The sequence below is a fragment of the Rhagoletis zephyria genome, unplaced genomic scaffold (genome assembly GCF_001687245.7).
Source record: "Rhagoletis zephyria isolate East Lansing unplaced genomic scaffold, Rhagoletis_zephyria_1.1 Rzeph_scaffold_00174, whole genome shotgun sequence".
NCBI classification, from domain to species: domain Eukaryota; kingdom Metazoa; phylum Arthropoda; class Insecta; order Diptera; family Tephritidae; genus Rhagoletis; species Rhagoletis zephyria.
Genome location: NW_016157258.1, coordinates 273,370 through 291,424, shown reverse-complemented (window position 1 = coordinate 291,424; position 18,055 = coordinate 273,370). Strand labels below are relative to the sequence as shown.

At 34.8% G+C, this 18,055-nt stretch overlaps 1 protein-coding gene across 4 annotated transcripts in view; it reads left to right on the top strand.

The window, feature by feature from the left end:
• The window catches only part of loco (regulator of G protein signaling family member locomotion defects), a 67,253-nt gene that overhangs the window by 5,023 nt on the left and 44,175 nt on the right, over positions 1–18,055 (top strand). For 2 of the 4 annotated variants that reach the window (XM_017608006.1, XM_017607999.1), the window contains exon 1: positions 13,337–13,609. The exons of the other annotated variants lie outside the window; for them this stretch is intronic. The gene's annotated coding sequence lies outside the window, so the exon portion shown is untranslated. Of the gene's footprint in view, positions 1–13,336; positions 13,610–18,055 lie in introns of those variants that run through there. 4 annotated transcript variants of the gene reach the window in all.

The following is an 18,055-nucleotide window of genomic DNA, read 5'->3' as shown; positions in this document are numbered from 1 at the left end:
CAACTTCGCTCCGGCTACTGCAGCAGGTTAAACTCCTACTTGAGTAGGCTGAATGAGGATGTGCCGAACGAATGTCCGGCATGCGGAGAGACCCCACATGACTCGAACCATCTCTTCGCATGCCCGGAAAACCCGACAACCCTAACGGCCCTGTCCCTGTGGACAGATCCCACAGAAGCTGCACGCTTCCTAGGGTTGCCGTTAGTGGAACTTGACGACAACGACTGAGATACCAACCGATTTGGGCGGGGTTGTTGTAGCCGCTACAACAACAACAACAACATCCCCGCTATTGTTTAAACTTTTCGGAAGTTCCTCATCCATCGCCGGGAGTTTTCCTTACCTCATATTCAGGCGATTGCGAAGACACTGAAGACCTTGCTGCCATACCACATCTTTCATCTGACCCCAGCCAAGCATCAGCATTGCTGCTGCAAAGAGTAAAGCATCACCATATCACTTAACGTCGTATACATTCAGATAACTCGCGGCCTTAACCTTACCAATTGTGAGAGAATACAGTCTTGGTAGCGTGCACTACTTAATTGTCAATACGGCAAAGCAGCACTTTGAGCAAAGAAAAAGCATAGTTGGAAATTTACCAGCCGGTTCTGAATTATGCTGCACCTATTTGGTCACCGGTACTAGTAAGACGCAATGGACGAGACTAATGACTTGTCAACCAATGTTCCAGGATAAACAGCATAATTTACAGCTCAGCAAACTATTTCTGATCGGCTGCTTCTCTATGAACTATCAACTTTTGAGCAGGCGTCTTTATTGGTGTCTAATGACGATAGTTGTTTGAAATCGTATCTGACAGTATGACCAGCACTGTATCTACATGTACTCTCAAACGTGCGTATGCGTCGATATGTTTCAATCTTCAGTTTATTTTTACGCTTTTTCAATTTTCTTATCAGCAAAACGTAACAGATAAGCCGATAACAAGTTCTCAAAATTTTTAACGAGCACACAAAATGCGTCAAGTTGCTTTAGTCAGTCAGCATGTTCATACAATACCCTATAGAATTGTTTCTGAAAAAGTATTTGGAAAAGGTTATCCTTCAAGTGCCGTCCCTATAAGTCAAAATGGAATACCTAGTAAAAATGTTAGGGACAACAGGTTCCACTTTGCGACAAATCGGCTTTAGCCAGATTCCCTAATTATTTTTTAGACCGACACACCAGAACTGACCAGATAATTATCCAGAGAAATTTCGAAGTAATTTTACATCCTACAGCTTATACTGAAATAAAACCCAAAAAGTCGAAAATTGTATAAAAGTATTTTTTGAGTTTCGAGCTAACAACTTTTCGAATTTAAGTGAGTTCCCACTATCTTCCGATTACCGAAATGTATACTATTCATGACTTTTAAGCTCAATGAAAGGTTAAAAAAAAAACTAAAAAATCGCTCGTATGAAACTTAAAGTACTTCATCATGCACTGGTAGCACTCATAAATTGTGGCGCTCAAGTTTTGCAAGACGCCGTTATCGCTTTCACTAGCGTCACCCCAAACCCCGGCTGTTAGAAATTTGTTTTTCACCCAGAATGTTGCAACGTAAATACGAGTGCTTATGGGTACTCAGTAATGCGACTATCTTTCAAAGAGAATGTACTTCTAACGCGAAATAGCTCCTCGCAAAAGCTAACGCGTTGTATTCGCTAAAAACTCTAAATTGAACGCAATTCGCAATGATTGTGAATTGCAAAAAAAAACAACAAAGAAAAATTAAACAAAAAAATCTGCATTGTCAGCTGCGTACAAATATGTGCATATCATAAGCTTTTCACATTGTGCTGCTAAAGGAAATAATTGTGTATGCAAATGTAGTAATTTTTGTGAGATTTGTGCGCGCCAAAGAAACAGAATAAATCAGTGGCTACTCCCGCAGTGACTTTTGTGAGTTCAGACGCGTCACTGGACTGGGGGTCATCATTTAACTTGACAGCCAGTCGTACATATTTTATGAAAGTGTGTATGTGTTTGATTTTTTGAATACTCTGTCGAATTTGTATTTCGTTGTCTGTCAGAATATATGTAGTGAAACTAAGTAGTGCATTATCAGCTCGTTTTGGTGCGGAAATTGGTCTACTGGTACAATCATTAACAATCCTACCCTTAACCTACTTAGCAGATCCACTGTTTTGGTTCTGCTATAGTCAGGCTAAAGCTCACGCGCTATCTTACAAGTCTGGGAATCCCTGACCCCTTCTTCTTCTTTGCTTATTTCGAAAATTTTCAACGGATATCTGCTTGTATTTGTCTGAAAGGGTATCCCAGTACCACCGGCATATTCATCGGAACAAGCTCGTGCTTTGCCAAACCCAAATAAGAGATATGAGTATTCGCTAAGTCAACAAGCGTAGCTTCTTCATGGATTTTTTTTTTGACCAGCTTAGACTTGGTTTTGTTAGATGCAATAGCCAAAAGTTATGCCTAGCTATCTGATTAAATCATTGCACTATTCTTTCCTGGTAAAACTATTCTTTAGCGTTTCACCGGCCTCACACACAAGTACATATATCCAGATCTTCAGCGATATCAAAATCTTCGGAATAGCCTCCTTCCTTGCAGTTCAGTATTTTTTAGAACCTTCAATGTGCTTCCTGATCAGCTACTGGTTCCTTATCCATTTCTTTCTTAAGCCAATAACCAGGTTCGATACCGTCTGGCAGAGCACAATGACATCCAACTAAATTGGCTACCAGGTCACATAGGAGTTGAGGGTAACGAGGAAGCTCCTATAAAGCTTGAGCCCTTCCTTGCGATGGGACGTAGCACAATCGAGGAAGAGCTCAAACGCTTCATCTCCAGGTCTACGCCAGGCTAAATGCTTACTAAGAGGCTACAACCTTACAAGGTACATGGCAATCAGAAACCTCCCCAACGGGAGGTTAAGTGATAATAACACTAAACGGACCTATTGTGAATCAATCGAGGGGACTCCTTTACAATCGCTTTATTTTTATGTCCGACGGTTACAGCACCCATTACCCTCAGTACCCTCCTACTCAGTGTGGGAAGTTCGCAAAGTAAGTGCCTTACTTATTCAGATACCTCCTCGTTCCTGCACAAGTCATTAAAAGGCACTCACCCAAACGTATTTCTCCTCTGCTCAGCATAGCAAACTCCCTCGATCTTTTCAAGTCCTAGTCGGGCCACATAAATTTTGAGATATCAAGGTGTCTCCATCTTGAGTTTGCTTCTGATAAGAAGGATACGTATATATTAAGCTTGCAGGTGGTAAGTAAGTGCCCTTCCTTGCAAGTTGCAATTTTTGTTGCAGCAATTTGTTACAATCTCTTGCTAATGACTGCGTCGGAATATATAGTGAGAGTTCTAAGACCCTCCCTTGGTCCAAATACGCCTGCCACAGTACTTCCGTCATTAAACTATCAAGACACAGCAGTCCCTTTCAGGAATTCTGACCTTGTCGGGCTTGTAGAAGAATAATTTCTTTAGCAAGATGTTGGTGAGCTGGATAGCGGGATCATCCAGAAATGGTTCGAGAATCTTGAAATTACCCCGTAGATCCCCACTTTTCATGGTAATGCAATATTAAAGAAGAATCCGCTTGGTGGCGCAAGAATCGATATATTTAAAAACCCGTATTTGTAATCCTTTTTGGGTCATAATTGAATTACCTACATGGAAGGAAATAAGTCCACAGGAAATTTAGCCGGTAGGTGGCGCAGGGGTCGATGTACCTGCTTCTATGGTCTGATTTAGTTTGTATTTCGAATATATGTATATTACTCCACGAAATTTTTGCCGATAGGTGGAGAAGGAGATTAGAAAGCTTGTTTTAAGAATATTTTTTCTACAGTTAACTTATTGCAAGGCCATTTCGATTTCTTTCGTTTTTCGTTATATCTTCGGCATTTATGTAGAGTCGGATATTAAAGTATCATATGTACACTAGGGAGGGGACAAATGAAAGTATGCACCTTGCTTAGGAAAACAAAGTGAACTTTATATAAAGTGTGAAACGTAACCTAAAAAGGATTGTAAATCTTATTGTACTAATGCTTCAAATTGAATTTGAAATATGGTTTATATTATAAAATGAACCATATTTTAATCAATAATAAATGCAAAAAATTTTTCATGAAAATAATTGTGAGTATTATATTAGAGCAAGGTGTACACTTCCATTTGTCGCCTAGTGTATAGCATTTTTTTTACTATAATTTAATGGGCTGCAAAACTGCATACTCAAAAAAATTCTAAAAAATCTGATTAAAAAGTTGAAAATTTTGATGAAAATTTNAATGGGCTGCAAAACTGCATACTCAAAAAAATTCTAAAAAATCTGATTAAAGAGTTGAAAATTTTGATGAAAATTTGCTGAATTTTCGCGAGTTTTGCACAAAGTTCAGGAATTATATTTTTATGTTTTTTGTTGTTGAATGAACTATATTTTTATACAAAATTGGCGGAAAAATATTAGAATAAAAATTGTTGCATATATTGTGAAAAATTTGCTGTGCCAATACTTTGTTCCGGCAGTGTATGTATGTATTTATACAGTGGTTTTGCATTGCGAATGCAAATAAAAATCGGTAAGAATATCAGTATATGTAGTGCAATCTCATGCCACACAAGTGCGCTGACATCATCGAATTTTTTAAGTGATTTTTTGTAGAGATTTTGATTTTTAATTAATTCTTTCCTGTTGTCGCTGTCGTTTCTCATAGTTACGACTATTCACGCGTCAGGGAATTATTTCAGTACTGTAACGTGCTGCTTGATTATTATTGTTTCACTTACTCTACTCTACCTCCAACCCAAAACGGTACAAACACATGAACTTTAATTGCTTCAATTAAATTTCAACCAATTAATAAATTTACACAAACAATCACACTCGGCCGTCCGGCCAGTGCATGAGTTTGTCATACACATTTGCACAGTAGTCATGCAGCCAACAAAAGTGACTTAGATATTGCAACTGTAATGTGCTATTGTTATTATTATTGTACATACTGATGAAATTACTCAAATGACCTTTTGTCAATTTGTTGCTCCTTGCTCCGCACAAATCGCCTTATCGTGTTGTCACTATGTTTATACGGGTATGTGTGTGTATGTATGTGTTTACTCTCGTATATTTTTCGATATCTGTAACTACTATATCTCATAAATTTATGTTGTTATTGTATTCGCGCGCTCGCATTGCGCCTCTGATCGTTTATGTGATTTTCTTTTGTCAATCTAAAACTTGTGAGCTTCAGTTTCTCGATGACTTCTACGACGGATAGCCTGTGGTGTTATGCGCATTCTGTTGCTTTTAAATTGCTGATAAAAAGTGAAAATTGATACAACGCGCAAAAAAATAAAAATAAAAATACAACTATCAGCACAAGTCAGCTGTCTGATCCGGCTGTGTTCTAATTAGTTTCCAATGTGTTGTCCACGCGCATAATTTAATTAATTTTATTTGTGCTCGTCAAATTTTCTGCGACCGCGCCGCCACCGCGAATCACTTCCTCGATGAGAAAATTTATTGCGATTTATTTGCGATATATGGTTGTTTATCGAAAATAAAATATAATAAATATATTGTCTTGAAGTGCGAAAAAAAATATTAAACTTGTTATGCGAAAAAAAAGTGAGTTATAAGCATATATTCTTGTATTTGTAATGGAAGTCAAATTAAAAAGTAAGACGAATATAAAATTAACAAGTAATGTAAAAAAAAATAAAAGAGCTTTTATTGGTGGTTAATAAAAAAAAAAAAGAAAAATCGAACCCGCGGCACCTAAAGGCAAAATTTTTTCCAAGCTATTTCTTCCATTCGCACACATTTATTTTTTACAATAATCCCTATGTTTTACGTGATAATTTTTTTTCTGTGATTTTTTTAATACATTTAGTAGAAAACATAAACCATAAAAGTTAAAACTTTGTGCACAATTCAGAAAAATTTAACAAATTTAAAAAAAAAATATCAAAATTTTCAACTTTTTATTCAGATTTTTTAGAAACTTGTTGGATATCCAGGTTTGTTGCCTGATCAATTTAAGTATAAAAATGTGCAGATTTGAGAATTTGAAAAAATCCCGTTGGTTTTTGATTTTTTTTTTTTACGGTGTTACGGTGCACTTTCATCCATATAAACAAAATTTTCGAACATACATTTCGTGATCAGTTGGGAACTACCCTGAACTAGTCCGAAACGCTCCTGAAGTAGGCACAAAATGACCCCGAACTAGTCCCGAGATGATTCTGAAATAGTCTCGAAATGTTCCTAAAATTGTCGTGAACCATCCCGAAATGGTCCTGAAATATGTATGTGGCAGCGAAATGGTCGCGAACATGCCCAAAACGGTCGAAAAAGTCGTGAACATGTCCCCAAATAATCTCTAACAAGTCCCTTATTAGACCCAAAATGTTCACGAGCTAGTCCCAAATTGGTCGTAAAATAGTCCCGAAATTGTTTCTGAACTCGGTCCCAAAATGCTCCTCAAACGGTCGCGAGCTGGTCCCGAAATGGTCCTGAACAGATCCGGAAATGTTCCTGAAGTAGTCCTTAAAACGGTCCCAAAATAGCTTCCTATGGACAGTGCCCAGTCGGAACACCCCGTTAAACCGCCCGCGAAGCCGAATATAAGTTCACCTGCACACCATTAGCCCCAAAGAAAAATATATTTTGGAAACTAAATACTTTGACTGATTTCCGAACCAGTGTTGCCGCAACCAAAAAATATTTTCTATCAAACTGTAAAGAAAAATGCAACCACAACTTTTTCCTCCAAATATAATTTTTTTTGCGTTAAAGAACAAAACAATTATTGTATTTTTTCGACTGGAGCAAGCCACTTTAATGAAAACAATTGAAAACCTTAGCGCCGAAAACAGAAAAACCAGGGACCGAGAACAAAAAGTGTGATCGAAACTAAATGTAGTTCTCCTAGTTTTGTTCCCAAGAACTCTTAAAACCCCGTACCAAAATGAGAACAAAACGCTTGTTTTCACAAGAAAGTGAGTGAAACTTTTGGCAACTTCTCAACGGGAATTATATAAGAACAAAACGCTGGGGAACAAAATGCGAACAATACTTTCGGGAAAATTTTTGTTGAGAACGTTCTTAAGACATTTGTTCTAAGTTTTTGTTCATTTTGAGAACGTTTTGTTCTAGAAACATTCACAGGATACAGGCTCGAAAAACATTAGTAAGAAAGCTTCTGTTAGATACATACATATTTGCAGCAACAACGGATACTGCTGGTTGTAGCCAATTATTGTTTTATTAAAATTAGTTTGACTTCAGACAGTCCAGAAGTTTTAAACTTAAAACGAAAATGCATAAATTGGATGTGGAAAGATTTGCACAGTGAGTTTATAAAGCCACAAAAAATTTCCCTCTTAAACATAAAATTAAGAAGTAAAAAATATAATCGTATCAAAGGCAACTTTCTCACATCAATTGCCCGCCGCCCCTAACTTTTGTCTGCTCCATTTGCAGCCGCCGTTTAAAATTAAAATAATTTTAAATCAAAACCATTTTAAACGCATCGAAAAGACAGCCGCCGATCAAGTGCTTACACATAGTGCACCAACAAGTATTTTAATAATTAATTAAAAATGTAAACAAAATTATGTTTGTGTTCTTGTTTTCTCTCTCATAAATTCGCAAATAAGAAAAGTGCTGCCTTACAACTCGTTGCCGTTGCGATGTATTTTGTGTTGTTTGTATATGGGTATACATATTTACATTTGTGAGATGTCTTCTTATTTAAGCACCCGCAAATTTGCGTTTGAACATTTTTTTTAAATAAAATAATACATATTTTTGGAATACTTTATGTTGTCGCCAGCGTTAATGAGTTTATCGACTGCTGATTTGTAAACAAAACAGACTTTAAGTACGTAAAAAATTGCTTTGCATCAACCCGCCCACTGCGCGTGGATGTGCACGAGTTTCTATTGCCGTATGTTAATTTAAACTGTGAATGTATATATCTGGTGTTTACATTTTGCGAAATTCTGCAAATGAAACGCTCTCTCACCTGACCGGACAATGAACAGCATGCTGGAGCTTGTTTGTGGTTTATATTCGGAAGATAATGAGCCGGTAAGTGGAATATCTGAAATGAAAAATTAGTAATTGTTAATTAAAAAACTGACTTCAATTTTCATATAAAAATTTAAGAATCAAATTAAATAGTATGTGACTACGTCTAAGGTACAACAAAAAAATTATAATCGGTTAACGTGGCCGAAAGTTATGCGGTACATACATACATACATAAACAAGTAAGAAAGTCTAAGTTCGGGCGGAGCCGAACATTAAATNCTGATCATTTATGTATACATTTGTCTATATCTATCTCGATTCGTTTTGGCTGTTACAAACAACCGTTATGTGAACAAAATTAATATACCCTTGTGCACAAGTGCGCTCGGGTATAAAAAAATTCTTCTGACGAATTGATACTTAACCCCTGCCTTTTTCGAAGTAGATTAACAAATTAGTAGAGAATAAAAGAAATCGCATTTTATGCTTTCAAGATATCACTGTTCGTTTGATAAAATAGAATTTTGTTGGAAGGCTCCTTATAGAGGACCTTTAGAATACTTTTGAACTATCTGTGAATAATACTTGTATCTTCGATTCATAGGTTGTACTTCGTCTAGTTCTCTCCTAAGTGGCATACAACGTAGATTTGCATGCCGTAGTTTATAGAATTTTCTATTTTCTTGCTTCACGATATCGAAAGCAGTCACAGCTACAGTATCGGTCATATCAAGAATTTATAGTAACAGAACCTTCCCTTAGTCTGATATAAGCTCCATCAGGAAGCCCTTACAGCTGGCTTCAATACAAAAGACATCGTAATTAATACCATCATCTTTTTAGCTGTGGTATGCGCCATATAGCTTCAATAATGCAGGGGGTGAGCCAAAAGCGGGGCAAAGCTTTCAATTCGTTCAAATCGGGAACACAAATCCCAAATCCAATCTTATATTTAAACTAAACAAGAATACGTTAATCACTAGATTCCTTACCGAGCGTTTCCAATTAAAAAAAAAACACTTGCTAAGAAGAGGAAGCGATACGATATATACGATCCCAGAATCGAGATAGCCAGGCCGCCATTGAGGTAAGAGTAAAGAAGGCATCAGTACGTTTAGGTCTACCTCATAGGGACCAGTGGGATATTTTGGATCAATACGCTCTTGCTCTTAACGTCATGTTTAGACTGTTACGAATTAGCTTTTTCTCCCAGGCCGGATCGAGTAGGGCTCACAGAGAAAAGAACGACGGGAAGTAACTTTGGACTACTCTTAAACAGATGGACCTCGCGCCTAATCAACAGATGTTGGACGATAACTAGGACATTTCTTACTGCAAAGCCTTTCTGTCCGAGAGTGGACCGCAGGCCATCAAGGCTTCTGCTTAGGCTCACTAAGCCGTAATTATAAATTCTGGTAGGTGCAGAAGGCGCAATAGCTCAGTAACTGTTGCGATTGTACCTTCTGAACGCGTTGTTGTGCACTTCTGATCAACTCAACAGCTGAGTGTTAGATGATCGTAATATTTTTCTGATCATTTGAGACAACAGGTTCTGTGTACCTTTGACAGTTAAATTTGACAGCTAATGTATGAAGCGGTTCCGAAGACGTTGCACACTAATCATCGAATTTTTTTTAGCAACGGTTCCTCTCAGTTGCTGCGTATTCTGAATCTAACCATTGACTTGACACTTACTTCACTTGGAATTCATCCGGACAGAGTAAATGTCACACAGCTCACATACTAATTTACATGAGGCGATTTTTCAGGCAAACTTTTAGTTGAAAGCAACAATCGTCTGGTGTAAACGGCCTTTCAACTAATCGCCTGTGAAAGTTGAATCATGTAAATTCCCTATAAGACAGAAATACGGAATGTTTTTATTACCAAAGCGTCTAGAGCTGACCTTCCTAAAGCAAAGCACCTGCTACTTAAACAAAAAACTAACAAACGGTGAAGCAGTGACCGTTAAAAAGTTTCCATCGTCTAGACATGCACACACAAGTATGTAAGTACCAATGTGTGATTTATGTATTTCATTTTAACATAAAACAGTAAATCACACCGTTGAAGAAAATTATCCAACGGTGTAAGAATAATTTGACCAACTCAGCGCTGCACAACCTTTAACCGTTTAATATTTTTATGCACATACTATCTACAACATATGTATATATGTATACAAAGCTATATTTAAATGCATGTAGTACATACCTACACACAGTCTCACTTATTATACACATTATTGAAAGTCAAATGCGACAAGTGGAGTCAATTGCTATTACGAACTTTACATTTTTGATTATTTCCCATGAAAAATGCCACGACTCTGTGAACCCTTAACTAAAAATGAGTGGTGGAATGAAATTCTGATACAAGCACTTACATAATACAGAGCATAGCAAAATTGTAACGTATTTTTGCGACACGAATATCTAACCATACCTAATACTAGCATTCTTTCCTGTTTTAAAATATTCATACGAATGGTGGGTTCATAACTAGTAGATGCATGGGTACATATTAGGGCGAGCCAATTTTATTTTTTTTTTTATGCGCCTATACTATAGGCCCTATAGCATAGGAGAATTCTACATGTAATTCTAAGTAAATTTGCTAAAGAAACCATGGGTCTAAAATCAATTTAGCGTTTGTCAAATTTCGTAAAAGGTTTCGTAGAAAATGTGCAAATGGAAGTAAGATCGAAAAATATTGATTTTCAAGAATTCTATACCAATTCAAAGAAAAAATGTTTTTTTCTCCATATAAAATACATGGATAACTTTGAGCGCTTTGAGCGACCTCTAAGTAGATTTTGATTTGAAAATAAAAAAAATAGGAGTATATTTTTTCGGTATAGGAACAAAAAAAAATTGCGTTTCGAAATTATAAAAGCGGAGTATTGTTGCCTTTAGACATCAATAGAATTCTCCTAAATTTTTTTGAAGTCAGCTATACTTTCTGTCACCCACATTTGATTGAAATTTTCAGATTTTTGTAAATTGTAGACAAATAACGCAATTTAACAAAATCATTTTTAGAAAAATTTTAGGTATGGACTTTTGTAGGTCATTAAATTTAGTAAAATAAATTGCAACAAAAAATCACTGATTTTTGGCAATTTTTTATTTATTTATTTATTTTTTTTTTTGTTGGTGGTATTACGCATTTTGTTCCATACAAAGTATCTTCGACAATGTTTTTATATGGAGAAAATGTGCAACACCTTCAGCAAAAACATTTTAGATCAAATGTAAGTCTATGCTAATTTAAACTTGCACTTTATTACTCTAAAATTGAATGCCCTACAAAACTGCATACCTAGAATTTTTCTAAAAATATTTGATAAATTACGTTTTTGTTTAAAACGTACAAAATCTCAAAATTTAATCAAAAAGGGGAGGCACAAAGTATTAACTCGTTTCAAAGAATCCAAAGGCAACGATTCCCCGCTATCTTTCCGCTCCACCCTAATGTGCATGTGTAATATACGAACGTAAATAAGTATGCTTAATAACTAGTGCATTTTTGTAAAGGTATTTCGCGGTGGTGGTTAGATCCTGTTGCCTGCCACCGCACTTGCATATGCATTTTGTATTAATTGCTCTTCCACCTGTCACAGTGGCGCGGCGCGGTAGTGACTGCCTACATACTTATGTAGCATGTGCCACGGTCACTGCACACACAATCGGCTAGATTATTAGGGGGTTTTTAGTGGATTTTTTTAGTTGTTTTATAGCGCGCGAGCACAGGTTGCAACCTGTTACCCTGGCAGCGAAATGGCGCATTCCCGGCTGCAGATGGTGGTGGTAAGAGCCAGCATTTATACAAAGAAATTTTTGTTTTTGTTTTTGTTCGAACTTGGCGCTAAACTCAGGTTTTTTAACAGCTGTTAAGAGGAAATAGTTTATTTTGATTTTTCTTTGCTTTCATTTAAAATATTTTCTGCTATATAACAATTTAAATGCCCTTTTATTGCATTTTGCTTTTTAACTTTAAATAAATTTATCTGAAATAAACATTTGGCTCATACATTTACTGAAAAATTTTTGGTAAAAAAATGCTGAATTTTCTTAAACCAATTTTATAAGTACACAGTGTGTACTACACATACAATATTTAAATTGTTTTGCAATTCTCTACATTCTAGCATTTTAAAATTTAATTTCAACAGGCAAATTATTACCAGTTGCAACAACTCCAAACTAAGTTTGCGTTAATTTATTGTATTTGGCGAAGTCATAAAAGCAATGCAACTGACGGCAGTTTTTTATTATTTTTTTCCTGTTTATTTAATTTTTTTTTTTAATATTCAAAAACATTTGATACACGAATGAAGGTATGCGATGAGTAACCGCCATCACCACCACCATCGACAGCACTACTACACACGCATTCAAACTGACATTACCAGTAGTACTGTGGGCCATGATGGGAAAAATGTGATATATATTTTTGTTTTTGATAGCTACGTTGCTCGCTCAAACACTAGCTTAAGAAGTCTACAAATCGTTCGTTCGTGTATTTGAAGTCAGAAGCCTTGCATGATCTACGAATGAAGTGAAATAAAATTCCATCACTTCTTGGCAGGATGTACAAATGCGGTTGTCATATAGGCCGATGAAGGGCAGGTGTTGTCAAATGCCTAGCTAGACCTTCTGACATTGAGGGTAACATGGATTTTGACACTCCGTGTCCATGCCTCCCAGTCATTGCTGAATCGCACAGTTTCTGTTGGTGGATTCGATGGTCGAAGGTGGGAATGCTGCTTATAACTAACTGCTTGCTGCCGAGGAATACTTGGTCTGAGCCCTTTCTATACAAATGCTTACCAGGAACTCCCATATAACCTGACAACCAAATAATAATAAACAAATTCGTTAACCTTTTTGATTTGTTTGTAAGCTCTTAAATCTCTTAAATGTAATTAAAAATGGTATAAAAAAGTCCCATACTTTATATGTTACCTACAATATACTTAAGGGTTAGCACGTAAGATCCACCTAAGTGCCAATAACAATGTCTCTGTAGAGAGCAAAACTTTGAGTAAAATAAAGGTTATTAATAAAATTAAATTTACTTACTCCACTGTGCGTCGTCAGTCCAGTCCAACAACAGCAAGAACATTGCTGCTTTTCAGGCTTTGAAACCAACTCAGTCAGAAATGCATACGTACATACAATCCGGCAGTACAACTTAAATGCCAGTTTCAATTTAATTTTTTTTTATGACTTTTTTCACTTTTTGAGCCCCTCGTTTTTATTATTGTTGTCGAATTTGTTGCTGACATTTGCTTAATACAATTGACTTCTGTCTGTTGTTTTTGGTGTTATTGTTACACAACGTTTAGCGGCTGCTTGCTGGGCTGGTGGATGATTGGTTGCTTGGTGTAAACATTCAACAAATTCGTGTAAGCCGCAACGCTGAATCAGTCTTTGAACGTGGCCCAAACGTGGTAGTACACTTACAACGCATTGTCCGACGGTGCTGGTAAAAGTTCAGCGCGTACAACAACGCGGAAGAAAGCGAGTGCAGAGCGCCCAACAATACCAATATGAAATTGTTAAAATATTCCGAAAGGTACGCATGCGCGTAAATTAAAATTGCTGCAAAGTAAATTAGTGAATAATTAAAAAAAAAAATAGTGAAATGCTGTTACAAATTGTGTGAAAATATGGCGAAAAAAGTGAACTTAATTTATGGGAAAATAGTTGAAAAAACGGATAATTGCAAGTGATTTAAAAACTTCGCGTTTCATAGAATTATCCGAAAGCCAAAGACGCTGGTAACAATAAAAAAAAAATATTAATGCTAAAATTTTTTTTGGATCAAAATTCATAAAATAAAGAAAAAAGTGTTGCTTATCTAAGAAATACCTAACACTATTGTTTACTATACACTTAATAAACACATGCGGTTTAAAAATAACGCTAAAATCATAAGACCTCAATTATTCTACAAAAATTTGCCATGAAAAATTGCCTTCTTGTGATTTTCCCACACACCAAATTGCTCACGCGCCCGCGCCATTACTTTGCCGGACGAGTGAATTACAATGAAAAATTATCACGGGAATTTCTAAATTTTGCTGAAATAATAAAAATTAATAATAATATTTATTTAAAGAGATTCTTTTTCCAATAACGCTCATGGCAAATATATAGATTTTCATATGAATGAATAGAGATTTCTGTTTAATATACCAAAATCAAACAAATCAATTCTATCGTTGCACTAAAATAAACAAAACTGTAGCAATTTCGCAAGAACAATGACGCCTTGGTTGAGTGACGCCACTTACATTTGAACTATCGTTTCTAGCACCACCGCCGCTCCACTGGGGTTGTCTTGTGTTAATTAATGCCAATTAGCGGTCATAAGCAGCTTGATATTACACATTACGATTGCTAAGTAAAAGCGAGAGGTGGCTAAAATATGCCTGGCAAAAATTCGATTGTTGATTTATTTATTTTTTATTTTTGTGCAGTAAGCTGGCAACATGCCTGAGGCATTCCAAAACTATGTACGAAAATAAATTCAAGATAAGGCAGGTGTAAACTATTTTCATAAAGGAATGTGCCTGTGTTCTCCATAGTATGTGCGCATAAATTAAAAACAGACAGTTTGACTTGGCTAGAAACTTGGCAGTAAAATGGTTTTTAAGCATGAAAGGAAAATAAACTAAATAAAATGTGTACTAAATAAAATATGTATGTACATATATGTTGCTAAAACGGCACACCAAATCGATTTCATAGAAAGGGTGGTCCAAATTTAAGCTTCGTTTTAAAAATACACTGCCTGAATAAAGTATTGGCACAGCAAATTTTTCACAATATCTGCAACAATTTTTACTCTAATATTTTTCAAAAAACATACAAATATAATTCCTAAACTTTGTGCAAAACTCGTGAATTTTCACGGCAGTGTATATCCATTAGGGTGGTCCTTAAAAATATGAACAACTATCAGAAAAATAAGAGTGCAAACTTTTAAATAAATTCAAGGAGATATCCACATACAAATTCGAAGATTCCTTCTTGATTTTATTAAAAAGATATTGCCACTAAAAATAAGAAGGCTTTCTTCTTGAAGAAACATTATAGAGATATCGTTTTAATGTGGATTCATTTTATGTGGAGGTTTTCGTTCTGTGTAAATGATTTATGAGGGAGCCGTTCATTTTACTTTATGTACAAAATAAGGACTTCCTAGGAAATTTCAAAATTTTGAAATAATTTTTAGTGGTCGCTACCAAAATGACGCCTTTTTTTGTTGCGCATTTTCCTTGCATGCCTGGAACAATCTTATCGAAATCTATAGACCCTGAAACTTCCATCACTCTTCATCGAAATTTCTGTCATTGCTTCGTTGTGAGCTTTGACCTCTTTCGCGGTTTCACACTATTCCGCACAATATCGTTAGCCTCTCACCTCATATATGTACTTCCCTCCCTCTTTTTTCTATATTCTCGGCCGTCTAACCACTATTTGACTATACATTTTTCAACATTAATCAAAAGTAGGGTGACTTAATTTCTTTTCAAAAAGCATAATTCAAAAGTAAACTTGTATTTGCGCCACCTTGTATAATTCAAAAATACTAATTCCGCTAACGTACATACAGATGGTCGTTGATTAACCTGTAATTATATTAAAAAAAAATTATTTTGCTTTTTTTATCTTTAAAAGAAGGCATTACTTTCTTCTTGATTTAAAATAAATACCAAAAACAACGATAACGATATGAGAAGACATTAAACGAATTAAATTCCTAGAACTATGAGGTACAATTTACCACCACCTACACAGTTAAAGCTTAATTTTAGTATTAGAAAATTTTCAAGCAGATACGCAATTTTTTTTTTCTACACTTACCTGCAAAAAAAAAACAAAACAAATCAAAAAACTTTCGCCTTTTCGCCCCCTCAACACCCCACTTGCCCACTTAAATAGCTACTGCTTGAATTGTTTGTAATAAACATTGCAAATAATCAACACTCACGAAAATAGTAAAATATTTAAAAACGACTAAATATAAGATGGGATAAACAAATTAACGCCAAAACCAAAAACAAAACATTGATTTGCAATAAATTCGCTAAATGTCCGAAGATCCAGTGAAAACACCACTCACTGCTACGCCACGCAGCGGCTTCATAAGAAATTCCTGGGATGCCTTTGAAATTTATACGCTTCTTACTTAGACTTTGCTGTTTACAAATGTTTTCCTTTTGTTTTATTTAAATTTTTTTTTGTTGTTTTAATTTGCGATTTTCGTACACATGCCGCCGCCATGCAAAGTCGATTAAATTTCACAACATTTCCAATATGCTATTAAGCGAAATTATGCGCAATAATATTGTACCACACAAATAAGTTTTAGGGCTGCCACCACTGGCCTATTTGTATGAGAATTGCCTATGCGTTGAGGGTCATTAAAAATTTTTAATTAGCAAAAATTTTCTATATTAACTTTGCAATTAGCCGCAACGTAGCGAGTGTGAGTGCTCACTCGCCCGTTAATCACATGCCCATACATACTCAATCGCTTTGGTTATCCAGTCATGGTCCAGATTGTATTTTTGGCGAAATTATTAATCTAATTGTTATTGCGAATTTATTGGATTCAATAACATTGTGTTTGCGCTCTTTTATTCTATTTGGGGGTCTTAAACTATTCCACAAATACGGTGATATTTTGAGTTTTTTTTTCATATTGAGCACTTTATAGGGTGTGCCAATAGGGTCAACTGTTTTTTAAAGGCTGTTGAGAAACAAAGTGCCAAGAGGGGATATTAATGAATATAGGCAGGACATACTATAGCATTTTGTCGCTTTCTAGTTATTAAAAATCAAGCATGCAGAGTTTGATTAACCCTTCCGTGTCCGTATTGCTTTGAGTAAAAAACATTCAAATTGTGTTGTTGAGAGATTCGCGTTGGAGCGAATTTTTTTATTTTTTAAATTAAATTGTTTTCTTTTTCTTTACTTAATTTACTTTTGATTTTTAGATTTTATTGTTTGAAAATTAAAAACATATATGATTTTTTAATGTAACTCAATTTTTAGAAGCGTATTTTATAAATTTTTTTTATTGAATTTTTTTCTTAATTTTATTTTCTTTTAATTTTAAGATGTTGCTCTTTAAAAAAAATAATACTTTTTAATTTCATTTAATTTTTGTGAACTTATTTATTTTTTCTTTTTTTTAGGTAAATTTTCAATTGATTTTTATTCTTTAAATTTAAATATTTTATTTATTTTCTCTTTAGTTTAATTTGTTTTTCTTTTCTTAATTTAATACTCTTTTAATTTTTAAATGTTAGTATTTTAAAAGAAAAATATATTTTATTTCATTTATTTTTAGGATCTTATTTTATTTTTTTTGTCGTTTCTTAACTTAACTTTCTTTCATTTTTAAATTTCGTTTTAAACATAGAACTTTTATTTTTTTCTAAGAATTGATTTCTTTTTTAATTTACTTTTTTTGGTTCTCGAATTTAACTTTAAGATTTGTTGATTTAAAAAGAAAAAAAAATACTTTTTTTAGTTTCATTTAATTTTTAAAAATATGTTTTTTTTATTTATTAGTGTATATTGTTTTAAAAAGAAAAATACACTTTTTTATCTATTAAAGTTTTAAAATACTTGTTGCTGAAAAGCGAGCAGCCTAATGCTAAGGCTCTCGTTAGCATATCTTTCTATAATTCTTCGGAAATACTGTAAAGAGCTTTCAAGGTAGTTGGCAAAATTGACAATTGTCTGACGAAAGACAAAATTTTTAAGTTTTCACTGTTTGTTTGAAAAAACTTTACTTCCTCTAGAAAACAAAATAAAATGGTAAAGCGAATGTTATCCGCTTAACGCAATTGGCAACCCCTTTATTATACCCGAGCGCACTTGTGCACAAGGGTATATTAATTTTGTTCACATAACGGTTGTTTGTAACAGCCAAAACGAATCGAGATAGATATAGACAAATGTATACATAAATGATCAGGATGAAAAAAGAAATCGATTAAGC